Consider the following 18,650-nt stretch of genomic DNA (forward strand, 5'->3'; position numbering starts at 1 on the left):
GATTGCAGCTGTAACCTTAGTAGTGGCTCTTGGGGGAGGAGCAGTTTTATAGATAGTAGCTGCAAAACTAACAGGAGCTCTCGACCGGTATACCTTAGAAAAGTGGCCTTTCTTACTAACAGCGGCTCTTGACTGACATACCTTAGAAAAGTGACCTTTCTTGCTGCAATGATTGCAGGTCGCATTACGAGCAGGACAAAATTTCCTATAATGGAGCGCTCTTCCACAGAAGAAACACTTCCTTCTAGATTGCCAAGATGCCGCTAGGGCAGGGTTGTCATCAGTGTAGGTTTCTAGGGTAGGGTTGTCATCAGCCGGGTTGGAGTCATCATCCATGAGGGCTTCCGCCCGAAGCCTATCGAAAGAGTCACTAAAAGTGATAGCAGCAGCCTGTGCACGTGGTGAAAGATAGGTGTCTGCATTCCTCTTTGCTAAGTCCAGAGAACATGCCTGGTCATAGGCAGCCTGTAACTTGAGGGCTTTATTCTCCAACAGATGCTGACGTATGAAGGGAGACGCAATCCCATTAATAAAGGAATCACAAATTAACTCCTCCTGGTACTGCTCAGCTGTAACAGCTTTAAGATTACAATCCTTGCTGAGTCTGTGAAGTTTCTGAATGAATTCGTCAATTGATTCCCCGGGTTGTTGTCGAGTTGTGGCCAGTAGATGCCGAGCAAAAATTTCATTTGGGGACTTGACATATAGCTGCTGTAGTATTTGGTTAGCGGCGTCATAGTCTACACAGTCTTCGATATAATCAAACACATGAGGGGATACATAATTATTAGCAAGCATTCGTAACTTGTTAGGAACATTCTCACCACACTCCTCAAGGAAGTTGCTAAAGGTACGATACCAGTGTTTCCATACCTTAGCGGCTGTAAGTGAATTCGGGTCCAGGTCGAGACGGGCGGGTCTGAGTAGTTTCTCCATGATGGATCGATTACTTGTCTGAGTTCCCTTCTATGGTTCGAGTCATAGCTGGCTGTTCCTGAATCATCCAAAGTGTGGAGTCGATATCAAGTTGATTAAATTGACGTAATAAAACTCACTATGCACTTGGTTTGAGCATAAAGCAAGGTTTTAATCAGCTTGTTTCAGAACATGGAGGTCTAGTTGTACTTCACTAGTTCCTTGTCTTACAAAATGTCTCTGGCAAGCTGGGGCCGACGCCCGAGTATTTATACTCCTTGGACGGCGCCACCAGCTGGCCATCCAGCATTATTTCATGAGTAGTTTCTTGATGAATGATGAGATTTATAACAATAGGCATGCACATGGAGATCATAGGTGCAATGGCAAGGGTGCATGAGAGCCTGTCGGCAATGGTAATGAGCGTGCTGGAGTCCTCCTCCAATATTGCACAGAGCTCTGTGCACACCATGAAGCCCATCCTTGGCAGTCTGCGAATGATGGTGGACTCCCTGAGAGACCGTGGGGACCCAGACCTCATGCCGGGTGTAATGGGTGATGTGGCAGCATCCATTGCAGCACAGGCAGAAGCAACGCAACGTCTTAGTGCTGTAATGCAGTCAGTGGCTGCTGCCATCGAGCCTCAGACTGATCACATGCAGTCTCAGCTTGATGCCACGCAAGCTCTGACTGCTGTCATCATCACTGGGTCCACCACAGTCCACCAGGGATCTCATGGTTTTGCAGCAGGCCAGCAATCTGTGCTCCAGCAAATTGGTAGGGATGCTGAGGTGCTGCACCGGGGGAGTAGCAGTGTGTTAGTCGAGCAGGAACCTGCTGTCCTCTCTCAGGATGACAGCATTCCTGCTCCCACCACTGCCACTCCACCATTGCCCTTGTCATTGCCTGTCATCCAGTCAGCCCAGACTGTCGCTGCCCAGCAGGAGATGGTGCAGTTTACAGCCAGGCCTTCCAGGCTCAGAGCTGGTCAAGGGTGTCCTGCAAGGCCAACTGTAATCTCTGGCACCGAGGGGAAGTAAGGGTTTGCACAAGGGTGATTAGTTAATATTGTTGTTGTATGTATGTGTTTACTGAATGTTGCTAAATGTATTAAAGGAATTTTTCTGATTTTATGGTGTCTCTCATTTCAACTTTGCACTGTGATATGGCAAGCAAAATGGATGGAATGATGGGGATATGGTCAGCAACTGGGATGTGGGGTAGAATTTATTGGAACCGCAGTCTGATTAGGCGGTCATGGACTGCCCTTCCAAAAGGCCAATTGAGTGGCTGCCTCCTCCCTCGCTGCTGTTCCTCCTCCTGTTCCTTCTCATCCTCCTCCTCTCCCTCTTCCTCCTCCTGAGGTGGTCCCACTATGCCTGGTGACAATGTTGGGCCCTCATGATGGTCAAGTTGTGCAGCATGCAGCACACCACGATAAAAAGGGACACCCACTCAGCCGAGTACTGCAGGGCTCCTCCCGAGCGTTCAAGGCAGCGGAACCGTTGCTTGAACACCACGATGGTCTGCTCAATGATGTTCCTGGTGGTGGTATCTCTCCCGTTTTATGAGTGCTGAGCAGCAGTGTTGGGGTTGCGGAGGGGAATCATGAGCCAAGTGGAAATCAGATAGCCCTTGTTAGATCCGTGTATCTTAACTCCCATGGGTGTAGAGGGACATGTGGTGGTGCATTTTGGACCTTCTGGCATCCTGAGCAGCTCTTTGTCAGGTCCTCGATTTGCTGATCGATCCCCGGCCACCACACATAAGCCCTAGCAAGGCTTTTTATTTTCACCCCTCCCAGATGACCTTCGTGAAGCTCATTGAGCACTCTCTCCCCTAGAAAAAAGGACCATCTTTGTAGCCGTTGCACAGTCATCACCGGAACGCCCTTCTTTGGATTAAAGATGGAGACAAGTGGTTGGTGGTCAGTCAGCAAGGTGAACTTCTGCCCGTGCAGATAGTGATTGAACTTTTTCACTCCCCACACTAGGCTGAGGGTCTCCCTGTCAATCTGGGCATAGTTACGCTCGGCTGAGGTTAGTGACCGAGACGCAAAGGCTACTGGCCTCTCCGAGCCATCCGGGAATTTGTGCGACAGCATCGTTCCAATGCCATAGGGTGATGCATCACACACCAAACGAATTGGTAGTGCTGGGTTGAAATGAGCCAACACCTCTTTTGATGTGATCAATGCTTTGTTCTTCTGGAAAGCTCGTTTACATTCGTCACTCCACTTCCATGGTACCCCCGTTTGCAGTAGGGTGTTCAGTGGGTGTAGTACGGTAGACAAATTCGGCACGAACTTATGGTAGTTGTTAAGTCTGTGTGTTATAGTGAGAATTACTACACAGACCACAAGAGTAAATTCAACAGGTCTTTACTGGTTGGAGGTCGGACTATACTGAATACAATATTATTACACTGTGCTTACATACCGGTGTGGTCACCACCGGTATTACGTATACAGCAGCCAAAGAAAGTAGTACCTTTCTTAAGGTGGACCAGGCTTAAGTTCTCTTAAGGTGGAACAGGTTACATACACCACAATCCTCCCTTTTTAGCTTAACAGTCATATCCCCAAATAAACATAACATATATACATATATAACTTCAGGTATAACAGTTCAAAGGCTCAGTCTCTCAGGAGGCTTTCTGATTCGGCTTGGATAACGCCTTTCAGTGGTCTCTGATTCTTGTTGTTGAGGTGCCTCCTCTAGTTGGTTGCCAATGTATTGGGTGTCATCATCATCAAATACATTCTCGACCGAGGTAGATGCTTCAGGTTCATGAACGTCTTCCACAGCTGTCTCTGTCACAACCATGGGTTCGACCCTTGCTCTCGACTCTACCAGTTGATCCGCATGACGCCTTATCACATTATGACCAATATCTACGGTGTACATCAGAGGTCCTTGTCTGGCCCGGATTGTTCCGGACTGCCATTTGTCGTTTCCATAGCCCCTTGCCATCACTGGTTGTCCTACGTCGAAAGTACGAGTGGTCTTGCTGTTAATATGCCGAAACTGTTTGTTTTCCACTTCCCTCCGCACATTTGGTTTTAACAAGTCCAACTTGGACCGCAACCTCCTGTTATAAAACATCATAGCAGTACTTTGGTTAGTCACGGCATGATCGGCGTTTCTATATGACATCAGGAACTTATCGACCTTGTGTTGCAGCAGAATCTGATCATCATTCATGGCCTTAATAGCCTTTTTGAATGTCTGGACAAATCTTTCAGCCAACCCGTTTGTCGCCGGATGATATGGGGCAGAGGTATAATGTTTAACTCCATTCTTCTTTAAGAATTGTTGGAATTCTTCCGATACAAACTGTGGTCCGTTGTCCGAACAGATCTGTTCTGGCAATCCGTTCCTTGCGAATATTGTTCTTAACACCGCAATTGTCTTTTCTGAAGTAGTGGTATTCATCTTGATGACTTCCGGCCATTTGGAATGTGCGTCCACCGCGATTAGGAACATGGAGTCCATGAATGGACCAGCAAAGTCAATGTGTACGCATTGCCATGGGGCTGAAGGCCATTCCCATGGGTGTAGCGGTGCTATCGGAGGTGCATTTTGCACTTTTTGACACCCAGCGCAGCTTTTCGTTAACTCCTCAATCTGTTGGTCAATACCCGGCCACCATACGTAAGCCCTAGCAAGACTTTTCATTTTAACTCCCCCCAGATGACCTTCATGTAGTTCTTTTAAAACTCTTTCCCTTAACTTGGGAGGAATAATCACTCTTGTCCCGTACATCAAAGTACCATGGCAGACGGACAGCTGGTCTCGCCTTGCCGAGAATGCCGGTAACAGAGGATCACCCCATGTTGGCCATCCTTTCACTGTCACCTCGTAGACTCTGGACAGTGTCGGGTCGTTCCTGGTTTCTCTTTCAATACTTGCGTTGGTGACAGGTAAACACTCGATAATGGTCGAATGAAATAACTCAACAGGGTCAACTTCCGTCGTGTCTTCATCTTCAGGTAGTGGCAGGCGCGACAGGCCATCAGCATTGCCATGCTGTTTCGTACCTTTGAATTCTATCTGATATTGATGTGCCCCTAAGAAAAGAGACCATCTCTGGAGACGCTGTGCTGTCATCACCGAAACACCCTTCTTAGGGTTAAAAATGGACACCAACGGTTGATGGTCCATCAGAAGTGTGAATTTTTGGCCCTGTAGGTAATGATTAAACTTCTTCACTCCCCATACAAGGCTAAGGGCCTCCCTATCGATCTGCGCATAGTTGCGCTCAGCGGAGGTCAATGATCTGGATGCAAACGCGACTGGCCTTTCCGTGCCATTTGGCAATTTATGTGAGAGTACTGCCCCAATACCATATGGAGAAGCATCACAAGCCAACCGAATAGGCAGTGTCGGGTTGAAGTGAGCCAACACTTCCTCTGAGGTGATCAATTCTTTGCTTTTGTGAAATGCCTTCTTACAGTTTTCGCTCCATTCCCATGGTACCCCCTTCTGTAAAAGAGCGTTTAGCGGGTGCAGTACCGTGGATAGATTTGGTAGAAATTTATGGTAATAGTTAATTAATCCTAGAAACGACCTCAACTGAGAGACATTATCCGGAGCGGGAGCCTTTACAACTGCCGCTATCTTGTCAGGAGACTTATGAAGCCCCTCCCGGTCAATGACATGACCACAGTACGAGATCCGCTTCTGGAAGAACTCACATTTCTGCCGATTTACCCTAAGTCCATACTCTTTCAGTCTGTTGAGCACCAGTTCCAAGTTAGCGAGATGCTGTTCATCACCATCACCTGTGATCAGAATATCGTCCAGGTAACATTGTGTGCCTGGAATTCCCTGTAATACCTGCTCCATGGCCCTCTGCCAAATTGCTGGAGCCGATGCCACTCCAAAAACCAGCCTATTGTACCGGTACAACCCTCGATGCGTGTTGATCGTGAGGTATTGGCGTGACTCTTCTTCAACCTCCATCTGCAAGTACGCCTGCGCCAGGTCTATCTTGGTGAAGTGTTTCCTGCCAGACAGTGAAGCGAAAATATCCTCAATCCGTGGAAGCGGATACTGCACCATGTGAAGCACCGGATTAACGGTGATCTTGAAATCTCCACAGATGCGAATCTTCCCTGGTTCTCCTGGCTTATTGTTCGCAGGACGTTTCATAACGGGAACAATGGCCGTAGCCCACTCACTCCAATCTACTTTAGACAGTACCCCTGAATGTTCTAGTGCTTCCAGCTCCGCTTCAACCGCAGGTCGTATTGCATAGGGTACCGGTCTGGCTTTAAAAAATTTTGGTTGTGCATGTTCATCAATCTTGATGTTTGCCGTAATTCCTCAGTGTTCCCAGTCCCGGCTGGAACACCTCTTTAGCCTCATCCAATATTCTGGACAATCGTTTAGGTTTGACAGCTGTTTCCCCGGAATCTACCGTTAGTGCTTTCAAGGAGTGCCAGTCCATATTCATTTTCCTAATCCACTCCCGTCCTAGTAGTGGTGGACCTCCTTCAGGTAGCACATATAAGTCCATTACTTGGCTTCCTTCGCCCTTGTGGACCACTTCTACCTCTATTTTTCCGATGGGGTACACTCTTTGCCCCGTGTACGTTTTCAATATAATCTCCGTATCCTGTAAGGGAATATGTTGGAATAACCTTCTGTAATCTTTCTTATTCATGACCGTCAATGCCGATCCAGTGTCCAATTCCATTTTTACTTGGACTTCTGCTATCTTAAGAGTGACCCAAATTGTCTGGAGGTCTGTATCCTTACCAACGTTGTGTATTCTTAAGCTATCCAGTTCATTACTGCTGGCGTCTGAATCTGACTTCTGTTCAGTCAAACTGTTCTTTGTCACCTTGTGTACCTTTACATATTTTCCTTGCGGTGACTTTTTATTGCTGGTCTTCTTTCCTGACCGGCATACTTTAGCTATGTGGCCAAACCTGCCACACGTTCTGCATTCTTGGTTTTTAAACCAACACTGGTTCTGATCGTGCGTTGTCTTTCCACAACGATAACATTTGACAGAACTCAAACCCAATTTGTTTGTACCTAGTTCCGGTGGCCGTAGCTGCATTACTGCCGTGCCTCTCGCTGCGGCCTCGTGTGCTGCTGCCATAGTGACCGCCTTCTCGAGAGACAGCTCATTCTCCTCGAGCAGTCGCCTTTGTGTGTCCTGTTTAAATAAACCACACACAAGTCTATCTCGAAGTGCCTCTGTCAGTCCCGTTCCAAACTGACAATATTTTGCTAGCTTACGTAATTCCATCAAATATTCAGCATTGCTTTCATTTTGCAGCTGTCTTCTATCGTAAAATTTAAATCATTCCGCTAGCATCAGCGGCGTGGGGCTAAGATGATTTTTTAGGACAGTAACAATCTGTTCGAACGTCTTATCCGCCGGTTCATCTGGTGATAACAGGTGTTTCAATTGCCCGTATGTCTTCGCACCCATTAAGTTTAGTAATGTTAGTGCTTTATCTGTCTCAGGAATTTTATTTGCCTTACAATAGTTTTGTATGCGTTCTACATACATAGCCCAGTCTTCTATATCACTGTTGAAGGCATTAATGTTCCCATGTTTAGGCATCGTAGCAATTTATCGTATTTTTAATGTTATCTAAGATGGCGGCTTCCCGCTCTTGCCGTCGTCCTCCGCCCACAAAATGGCAGTTTTCCCGCGCTTGGCAGTCTTCACCCGTCCCCCGACGCTGTCTCCGCTTCACTGTGGCTCTCGTGCCTTCAGTTTCCCCAGACGCTGCGCCTTTAGCCCGAATGCGGCCCTTATCTCCGGTCGCGATCGATGTCCCGCGCTGCGCGTCTCGCTCGAAAGCGGCCCGGCCCTTATCTCTGGTCGCGATCGACCTCACCGCCCTTATTCCTCCGTCTTCCCAGCCCCGTCTGTACAGCCAACGCGGTTGACTTTCTGTCGCGTCGCTGCCCGGCTTACCCACCACGAGGTAGTAGAAGAAGCTGTCAGTCGCTGATGGAGGCTTCGAGGTCAGGATGTCTTCTGCACTCCGGTTGCTCGATGCCTGCCGCTCGACATGTCTTCCCGTAGGTGATGAGGGTGGAAACCTCTCTTCGACGTCCTGTCTGTGGACGAAGTCGCCGTGGAAATTACTGCAGCAGGGTAAGAATCGGACTCGTCGCCACTGTTAAGTCTGTGTGTTATAGTGAGAATTACTACACAGACCACAAGAGTAAATTCAACAGGTCTTTACTGGTTGGAGGTCGGACTATACTGAATACAATATTATTACACTGTGCTTATATACCGGTGTGGTCACCACCGGTATTACGTATACAGCAGCCAAAGAAAGTAGTACCTTTCTTAAGGTGGACCAGGCTTAAGTTCTCTTAAGGTGGAACAGGTTACATACACCACAGTAGTAGTTCACCAGCCCGAGGAACGACCTCAGTTGTGACACATTTTCCGGTGCTGGAGCCTTGACGACTGCCTCAATCTTTTCAGGGGACTTATGTAACCCCTCTTTATCAATAACGTGGCCACAATACGAGATCTGCTTCTGGAAAAACTCGCATTTGTGGCGATTAGCTCGGAGCCCATATTCCTTCAATCTAGTGAGCACCTGCTCCAGGTTGGCGAGGTGATCACTGTCATTTTCGCCCGTGACCAGGATGTCGTCCAAATAACACTGGGTCCCTGGAATCCCTTGCAGGACTTGTTCCATTGCCCTTTGCCAAATAGCCAGAGCTGATGCTACCCCAAACACCAGCCGGTTGTATTGGTAGAGACCTTTATGAGTGTTGATCGTGAGGTACTGTTTCGAGGCTTCTTCCACCTCCATTTGCAGGTACGCCTGGGCCATATCAACCTTAGTGAAGCGTTTCCCTCCAGATAGCGAGGCAAAAATATCTTCAATCCGCGGAAGCGGATATTATAACGTGGGAAGGACTGGGTTCACTGTCACGTTAAAGTCCCCACAGATGCGGACCTTCTTTGGTTCCCCAGGCGTATTACTCAACTACCTCTTCATTACAGGAACGATGGGTGTAGCCCACTCGCTCCATTGGACAGTACTCCTGAACGTTCCAAACCTTCCAGCTCTGCTTCGACGGCTGGGCGGATCGCATAAGGTACCGGTCTGGCCTTAAAAAACTTTGGGCTTGCATTTTCCTCTATTTTGATCGTCGTTGTTATGCCTTTTAGTGTTCCGAGTCCCTGCTGGAACACTTCTTGTGCATCCGTTAGCATTTTTGACAGTCGTCCAGGTGTGACGTCGTCATCCTTTTTGGCATCTACAGTCAGTGCTTGTATGGAATGCCAATCTAGCTGTATCTTCCGGATCCATTCACGTCCTAGTAGTGGTGGTCCTCCATCTGGCAATACATATAGGTCCATTTTTGGTGTTTCCTTGCCGTTATATATAACGTTCACCCTTATTTTTCCTTTGGGGTAGACTTTTTGCCCCGTGTACGTCTTCAAGACAATCTTTGTATCTCTCAAAGGTATATGTGAGAATAGCCGCTTGTAGTTCCTTCGGTATATGACTGTTAGGGCTGATCCTGTGTCCAATTCCATTTTCACTTGGACTCCTGCTATCTTGAGCGTGACCCAGATAGTTTGGTGATCCTCCGTTTTGATCACATTATGTAGTTTCAGACAACCCAGCTCCTTGCTTCCGGAGTGTGTATCACTTTTCTGTTCATCTGAACTACTCTCCGTCACCTTATGTACCTTCTTGTACTTCTCCTGTGGAGATTTCTTGCTGCTGGTTTTCTTTCCCGACCTGCAGACTCTTGCTATGTGTCCTACTTTTCCACACTGTCTGCACACTTTGCCCTTGAACCAGCAATCATTATGGTCGTGTGTTGTTCTGCCGCAGCGATAGCACTTCACTGTTCCGTATGACATTTCATTTGTGCCATATTCTTGCGGTCTCCATTGTATCTCTGCAGTGCCCCGTGCGGCTGCTTCATGCTGCAATGCTGAAAGCCTTGTCCAGCGTAAGATCCTTTTCTGATGGAAGCCGTTTCTGGGTTCCTTCACTTTGAAGCCCACACACAAACTTGTCCCTTAAAGTATCTGCTAGTCCCGTTCCAAACTGGCAGTGTTTCGATAGCTTGCGCAGTTCCGTTAAATACTCAGCATTACTTTCATCTTTATGCTGGTTCCTTTTGTGAAACTTAAATCTTTCTGCTATCAGCAGGTGTGTGGGGTTTAAGTGGTCCTGTAGGATTGACACTATGTTTTCAAAATCCTTTTCTACTGGCTTCTCTGGGGTTACTAGGTTTCGTAGTAAGCCATACGTTTTTGCACCCATTGAATTCAACAATACTAGCGCTTTCTTGTCATCTGGCACTTCATTCGCCTTGCAGTATACTTCTATGCATTCGACATATGTCGTCCAACCTTCGACTTCATTGTCGAACGCTGTGATACTGCCACTCTTCGGCATTTTTGGGTGTGGTTAGACTGGCTTAAAATGGCATCTCCCGCGCTTTCGTTTCTTCCCCGCTGCGGCTTAAAATGGCGTCTCCCGCGCTTTCCTTTCTTCCCCGCTGCGGCTTAAAATGGCGTCTCCTGCGCTGCTGCCAACGCCGCTCTCGGCGGTCCTCGTGGCAAATGGCGACGCCCTGTGGGTTTCGTGTGCTGTTCCTGCGCTGCTGCCAATGCCGCTCTCTGCGGTCCTCGTGGCAATGGCAGCGCCTCGCGTTTTCCTGCGCGCCTCTCTCCCCCGTTGACGCTGCTCGGCCCTTGAACACCGCTGCGCTCTGCTCTCTCTCGCCTCTCTCCCCCCCCATTGACGCTGCTCGGCCCTTGAACACCGGCTGCGCTCTGCTCTCGTCTCTCTCCCCGTTGACGCCGCTCGGTCCTGAACACCGGCTGCGCCCTGTGCGCTCTGCCCTCTCTCCCCCGTCGACGCTGCTCGGCCTTTTTCTGTGCCGCTCGGTCGGCTCTAGCCGCCGCTGTCCGGGAAGGGTCTGCGCAGTACCTGTTGCCAGCCCATTTCGCTGGACCACTGTGACTGGAAAGCCAAGCCTGGCTCTCGACAGCCTCCCCTGCGATGCTCAAATCTCCGCTGGATGACTGGGCGGTTGCCCGTGGTCGACGCCCGTGCTTCTGGACTCGACCTCCTTCCACTGTTCTCCAGGAGCGAATCCCTGGGAGGTGATGCAGAGTTGCAGGCAGGTTCGAATCTGCGTCGTCGCCAATGTTAGATCCGTGTATCTTAATGTTGTTTCCTTCAATAATCAGACAAAAGACTGCAGGGAACAATCAACAGGTGTTTACTGAATGAGGGTTACTCTAGAACTAACTGTACAGATCACTACTCAGGGTTTATATACAGGTGTGGTCACTGCCGGTACTACAGTATACAGGAGCTGTAAAAAGTAGTTCTCCCCTTAAAGGTACATACATTACAGCCCTTGTCTCCGACCAGCCAGCCGCGAGCTTAATGTGGTGGCTGGAAGAGTGCTGGATGAAGGCATCGTGGCTGCTGCCAGAATAGCGGGCATTGACAGTGAGGTTTTGCTGTCTGTGTTCGCACACCAACTGCACATTAAATGAGTGGTATCCTTTGCAGTTACGGAGTACGTCAGGATTGTTACGGGGTGCCCACAAAGCCACATGGGTGCAGTCAATGGCTCCCTGCACCATGGAGAAGCCCATTATCCTGGTAAAGCCACATGCACACTCGTTCTGCTTCTCTCTGGTCATGGGGAAGGAAATGTAGTCCCTTCTCCTTCTGTAGAGAGCCTCTGTGACCTGCCGGTTGCAGCAATGGACGACGAACTGCGAAATGTTAGATATGTCTCCTGCAGCAGACTGGAAGGATCCACTGGCATAGAAATTGAGGGCGACGGTGACCTTGACTGCCACTGAGGGAGCCGTGGTGGTCCTGATCTGAGGCTCGAGGTCTGGCTGAAGGATGTGGCAGAGCTCTGTGACCACCTCTTTGTTGAAGCGGAGCCTTCAAAGACACTGCTCCTCAGTTAAATTTATGTAGGAGAAGTGCTCCCAAAATACCCTGTGAGGGTAAGGCATCCTGTTGAGAGCCCTGTTGGCCCTCCTCCCTCTGGCCACATTTTCCAATGTTTGTCTCTGCCTCCGCTGCGATGTTGATGCTGGAGGGCGATGTAGAGTGCCAGTACAGCCCCCATTAACGTATCCAAGTGTAGGAGTTCGGAATCTCAGCACAATGAAACTGACAACTTTTGAGCAGCCAGAACACTACTGAAAGTAATAACCATTTACCTCACTGAAAACGGCTGTTTCCCTATGTCAAATTGAGAAGGCAGCATTGATTGGCGACTAAAATGAAACCAGATGTTGATCCCTATAAACATCGCTCCTACAGCAGCCATCCGACTGCACCACGCCTCCTCTTCCTGCCGTTGTTCACGCCAGGCGCTAAGGCAGGGGGCAGCAGTCAATTTTGCATCTGGGCCATTAACGGGGTGTTCCACACGCTTTGACGTCACGATCTGGCAGGCGCTAAAGGCCTCGGTGTTAAATGTTATCGGCAGTGCTAAATCGCAGGTGAATGTCGCGTGTAGCGTCGGATTCACCGTGCCCTGCCGCAAACCCACTAACATGCCGAATTACTCCCCCTTAAAGTTTTTCACTTTAAATGAAACTATTCTGTGTGCTGTCAGAATTAATCAGGGCTCTTCTTTTCCTGAAAAGTGCATTATGTTTCCCTTCCCCCAGGGCCATGAAACTAGCTGAGGGTGCTCACTGAAATAATAGAACCAGAGATGTATTTGCAGCATTTAAAAGACTAAGGGGGAAAAATGCAGTATAGCCCAGGAATGGGTGGTAACTTTTGAAAAGTTTGAGAATTAGCGCCAGACGCGATTGTTTCAGACTGCACATAAGAACATAAGAAATAGGAGCAGGAGTAGGCCATTTGGCCCTTCGAGCCTGCTCCACCATTCAATAAAATCATGGCTGATCTTCTACCTCATCTCCACTTTCCTGCACTATCCTCATATCCCTGGATTTCCTTAATATTCAAAAATCTATCGCTCTCTGTCTTGAATATACTCAACGACTGAGCCTCCACAGCCCTCTGGGGTAGAGAATTCCAAAGATTCACCACCCTCTGAGTGAAGACATTTCTCCTCATCTCAGTCCTAAATGGCCGACCCCTTATTCTAAGACTGTGACCCCTGGTTCTAGACTCCCCAGCCAGGGGAAACATCCTCCCTGCATCTACCCTGTCAAGCTTTGTAAGAATTTTGTATGTTTCAATGATTCTCATTCTTCTAAACTCTACAGAATATAGGCCTAGTCTACTCAGTCTCTCCTCATAGGACAATCCCCCCATCCCAGGAACCACTCCCTCAATGGCAAGTATATCCTTCCTTAGGTAAGGAGACCAAAACTGTACACAATACTCCAAGCGTGGTCTCACCAGGACCCTATATAATTGCAGTAAGACATTTTGGGGGAGAAATTCAGTATTGCCACGTTTGGGGTGTTATACTCGAGCGGGCGCGAAATTTAGCGCCCGGCACAAATTATCGCCACCTACTGCTAATTTGACCTGCTTCGCCCCAGGAGGTGCTTGGAGCGCTAAAACAGGCACTGCACGGCTGTCCTAAGGTGCTAAGCCGGAGAAGCGAGGTGCTACCACTGAGGGTGGGCGCAGCGCAGGTGCGGCCAGTTAGCGATTGCACGCAGACACGCTGGCGCCGGTCAGCTCTTAAAGGGGAGGTTCGATCTTGGATTGCAGCCAAACCCTGCGCATCGGAGCCCTGATTCTCGGCCTGGACAGACCTGCTGCCACATTCTAACGCCTAGGACCATGGAGACAGCCAGGGAGCGAGCGCAGCGGTTCAGTGAGGGGGCCCTGCAGGTTCTGGTTGGCGCAGTGGAGCGCAAGCGATCTATCCTGTTTCCGGACAGTGGCAGGAGGCCGCTGCCCAACGACTATCGCAAAGCTTGGAGGGAGGTGGCTCACAGAGTGACCTCCAGCAGCATGGTGCCTAGGACCCCTGTGCAATGCAGGAAGAAGTTCAACGACCTCACTCAGGTCGTCAGGGTGAGTACCCTTTTCAGTATCCTCTTCATCCCTGCATGTGTACCTCACTTTATGGCCAAAGGGTCCTGAAAGCCCCAATGCCCAACCCTCATCCAACACCTATGGGCCTTTCATGAAACTCACACGCACATTCAGCACTTTACACACTGTAAGGGCTATTCAACCATGGGAGGCAGTGCAGCCAAGATCAGGGCTTGACACTGTAAGGGCTATTCGACCATGGGAGGCAGTACAGCCAAGATCAGGGCTTCACACTGTAAGGGCTATTTGACCATGGGAGGCAGTGCAGCCAAGATCAGGGCTTCACACTGTAAGGGCTATTCCACCATGGGAGGCAGTGCAGCCAAGATCAGGGCTTCACACTTTACTCAGAGCCTGTCCTTTCTCTTGCAGGGCAAGCTGGCCCATAACAGGAGGCAGCAGCAACGGACTGGGGGAGGCCGGCCTCACCTTCAAGACCTCAGCAATCTGGAGCAGTGAGTCCAGTGAATTATGGCAGGCCGGATGATTGGCCCCGTCGCCACTGGAGATGCCGACCCCGTTCTGGACAGCAATGGTAAGGTCATCACCTTTTTGACCTCTCTCCTTCCACTTGTGCCTCACACCAGCATCCTTTGCCACTATCGAACCAATACAGTGCATTGCAGCACTCATGCCTCCCTCACTGCCGCCGCCCTGTCCTCACGCTAAAGCAACTCTTGTACCTCCCTGCTTTCAGATGCTGATTCGCCAGGTGAGGAGGCGGGCCCTCAAGCTGCCACTGTGAGTGATTCTGAAGGCGAGGAGGAAGAGGAAGCCGGACCATCAGTGCCACCCTCAGCCGAGGCAGCCCATGGCCATAATGGGGACACGTCTTCCCTGGAGGGGAGCAGGGGGGAAGGGTCTAGCTCCGGGGCCCAGCGGGCTGCAGCAACGTGGGGGGTGGGGTAGGGAAGCTCGGCAGCCTTCTCCCCGGAGGGAGAGTCTAGAAACATAGAAGATAGGAGCAGGAGTAGGCCATTCGGCCCTTCGAGCCTGCTCCGCCATTCAACGAGATCATGGCTGATCATCCAAACCCTAGCACCCAGTCCCTACACCGACAGCCATCCCACCCAAGCCCTATCCCCGTAACCCCGTAACCCCACGTATTTAATCCCCCCTAACACTAAGGGCCAATTTTTATCATGGCCAATCAACCTAACCCGCACATCTTTGGACTGTGGGCGGAAACCGGAGCACCCGGAGGAAACCCATGCAAACACGGGGAGAATGTGCAAACTCCACACAGACAGTCACCCGAGGGCGGATTTGAACCCGGGTCCCTGGCGCTGTGATGCAACAGTGCTAACCACTATGCCACCGTGCTGCCCGTGCAGAAGAGGTGCGGCTCCTCACTGAAATCGGCGCCCAGGCAGAGCAGAGGCACACTGAGCTCATGGCTGCAGTGGCAAGGATGGCCGAATCCATTGAGTCACTGGCAAGGAGTGTCCAGGACTTCGGCGCTGCACTGGCAAGGAGTCTGCAGGACTTCGGTGCAGCACAGGCAAGGAGTCTCCAGGACTTTGGTGCAGCACAGGCAGCACAGGCGGCTTCCACGTAAGTGCTTAGTGGTGACATACAGTCAGTGGCTGGTCTGATGCAGACGCAGATTGAGGCCACACGAGCACTGACTGCTGCCACCCTCGCTGGATCGGGCACGAATCGCCGGGGCCCTCGCTGCGCTGCAGCAGGCCAGCAGTCTGTTCTTCAGCAGATTGCTCTGCATGCTGCAGTGCTGCCCCATGGGAGTGCCAGTGTGTCGTCTGACCAGGGAGTGGCTGTCCTCTGTCAGGATGGCAGCATTCCTGCTGCCAACACTGTCACTTCTTCACTGCAGCTGCCACCACCTGTAGGACAGATTGCTACCGCCCATGCAGAGTTGGAGCAGTCAGCAGCCGGGCCCTCCAGGCCCAGAGCTGGTCCAGGCCGTACCTCAAGGGCATCTGCCGACTCAGTTTCTGACACTCAGCAGCCTTCCCCCAGCCTTGCTGCAGCCACTGGGGTCCCATTGCGGAGGAGCTGCAGGGTGGGAAGGGGCCAATCTCGCAAGCGAAGCAGATCACCCTCGAAGGGCAAAAAGTAGGAGGTGTGGCAAAATGCTGTTACTTTTTTTAGTGAAGGCCGAGGATCATGGTCATTTTTTAGTTACTCTTTTGTTCTTTGTCTCCAGGTTGTGAGAGCCAGTTATGTGTTTGACTGCTTTTTTGGGGGTTTCTCTCTATTACTTTGTCATGCGGGAAGGGCACACAGTTTGTTCAATAAAGAAGTGTCTTTATTCAGATTGTGCATGTTTACTCTTTGAACTATTTGTTGCCTTGACCGGCTCAGGGGTTGCGGAACGGTTCCATTCATGTTCTTTCAATGGCACAAGCCATTCCCTCAGAGGGGGCCTAGAACCGACTTGCAATAAGCTGCTGACAGACGGCCCTTGCACTTTGTGCCTCCCTCACATCCTGGTGCTCCTCCTCCTCCTCCTCCTCTGCTGGTGCTCCAATGTCTGGAGGCAGTCGCTGAGTCCTGAGGATTGCCAGGTTATGCAGCATGCAGCACACTACAACGAAATAGGAGACTCGCTCAGGTGAGTACTGAAGGGCTCCCCCGGAATGGTCCAGACAGCGGAACCGTTGCTTTAGCACGCCGATTGTGTGCTCAATGATGTTCCTGGTCGCTTGATGGTTCTCATTGTATCGTTCTTCAGCAGGGGTGCTGGGCGCACGGAGCGGGGTCATCAGCCAGGTGCACAGAGGATAGCCCTTGTCCCTGAGAAGCCAGCCTCCTGGGTGAGCCAGGGCTTCGAAAAGGTCTGCCACAGAAGTCTGGCACAGGATGACGGCATCGTGGCTGCTGCCTGGAAAGCGGGCATTGACAGCTAGTATCAGCTGTCTGTGGTCACACACCAACTGGACGTTCGACGAATGGAACCCCTTCCGGTTGCGGTAATCCTCGGCATTCTCTTGCGGCGCCCACAAAGCCACATGCGTGCAGTCAATGGTGCCCTGGACCATGGAGAAGCCCGCTATTCTTGCAAATCCCATTGCGCGCTCTTGCTGCTTGTCCAGGGTCATGGGGAAGGAAATGTACTGACGTCTCCTTTTAAAGAGGGCATTCGTGACTTGATGGATGCAGCAATGCACCGCGAACTGGGAGATATTGGCAATGTCCCCAGTAGCGGATTGGAAGGAGCTGGTGGCATAGAAGTTGAGAGCCACTGTCACCTTCACTGCCACCGACAGAGACGTCCTGCTCCTCAGTTGAGGCTGCAGATCTGTCTGAAGCAGGTGGCAGAGCTCAGTGACCACCTCCCTGCTGAATCGAAGCCTCCGAAAACACTGCTCCTCAGACATGTTGAGGTATGAGAACTGTTGGCGGAATATCCTGGGAGGGTAAGGCCTCCTGTGCCGACACCTGTTGGCCCTCCTCCGTCTGGCCAGGATTGACACTCTCTCTCGGCGTCTCTGAGCCCTCTCAATGCAATGGAGAAACCCAACGTTTCCACCCATTGCAGCCCCCATAGTATGTGGCCACTCAAGGTTATGCCAGTGAAAAATCAAACCAACTTCAAAGTTCTGGGCCGAAGCCAGAAGTACCTCTGCGAGCGCTGACTCAATGCAGAAAGCTCTCTCCCTTTGTCTCTACAAATCTCTCTCTCTCTCACAGAAGGAGTGGTCCAAAAATGGCTACCACAAAGAAGCCAGGAAGAGCCCCCTTTAAATAGCGCCCCCCCCCAGCCCCACAGTGACTGGGAACCGTTCCAGTCAACCAGTCGCTGGGAGCACCAGGCGGAAAGGAGGGGGGCGCCACTGAAGTTCCAGTTCGGGGCGCCCCAAGGGCGTTGTACCATGAAATGATGTCAGGATCAGCGCGCATAGCTGAGCGGGCGTTGCTGTTTTGCGCCGCCGCTAAATGTCCGCTCAATTTCGCGAGAGGCGCAGGTCTCGCCGCGCCCGGGCACTAGCTGCATCGCGCCCCACTTATCGCCCTCTTAAGGCGCTAATGGGTGGCGCTAACAACTGAATTTCTCCCCCCTTTACTCTTATACTCAAATCCTCTTGTAATAAAGGCCAACATACCATTTGCTTTCCTAATTGCTTGCTGTATCTGCATGTTAACTTTCGTGTATAAGGACACCCAGGTCCTTCTGAACACCAACATTTCCCAATCGCTCACCATTTAAAAAATACTCTGTTTTTCTATTTTTCCTACCAAAGTGGATAACTTCATATTTCTCCATATTATATTCCATTTGCCATGTTCTTACCCACTCATTTAGCCTGTCTATTCCTCTTGAAGCCTCTTTACACCCTCCTCACAACTTACATTCCCAGCCAGGTTTGAATCATCAGCAAATTTGGATATATTACTTTTGATCCCCTCATCCAAAGCATTGATACAGATTGTGAATAGCTGAGGCCCAAGCACTGATCCTTGCGGTATCCCAATAGTTACAGCCTGCCAACCCGAAAATGACCCGTTTATTCCTACTCTCTGTTTTCTGTCTGTTAACCAATCCTCAATCCATGCTAGTATATTACCCCCAATCCCATGACCCCTAATTTTGTTTAATAACCTCTTATGTGGCACCTTATCGAATGCCTTCTGAAAATCCAAATGCAGCACGGTGGCATAGTGGTTAGCACTGTTGCCTCACAGCGCCAGGGACCAGGGTTCGAATCCGGCCTCGGGTGACTGTCTGTGTGGAGTTTGCACA

Source organism: Somniosus microcephalus, chromosome 9 (genome assembly GCF_052327205.1).
Source record: "Somniosus microcephalus isolate GS21.2 chromosome 9, FLI_Smic_1.0, whole genome shotgun sequence".
Lineage (NCBI taxonomy): Eukaryota > Metazoa > Chordata > Chondrichthyes > Squaliformes > Somniosidae > Somniosus > Somniosus microcephalus.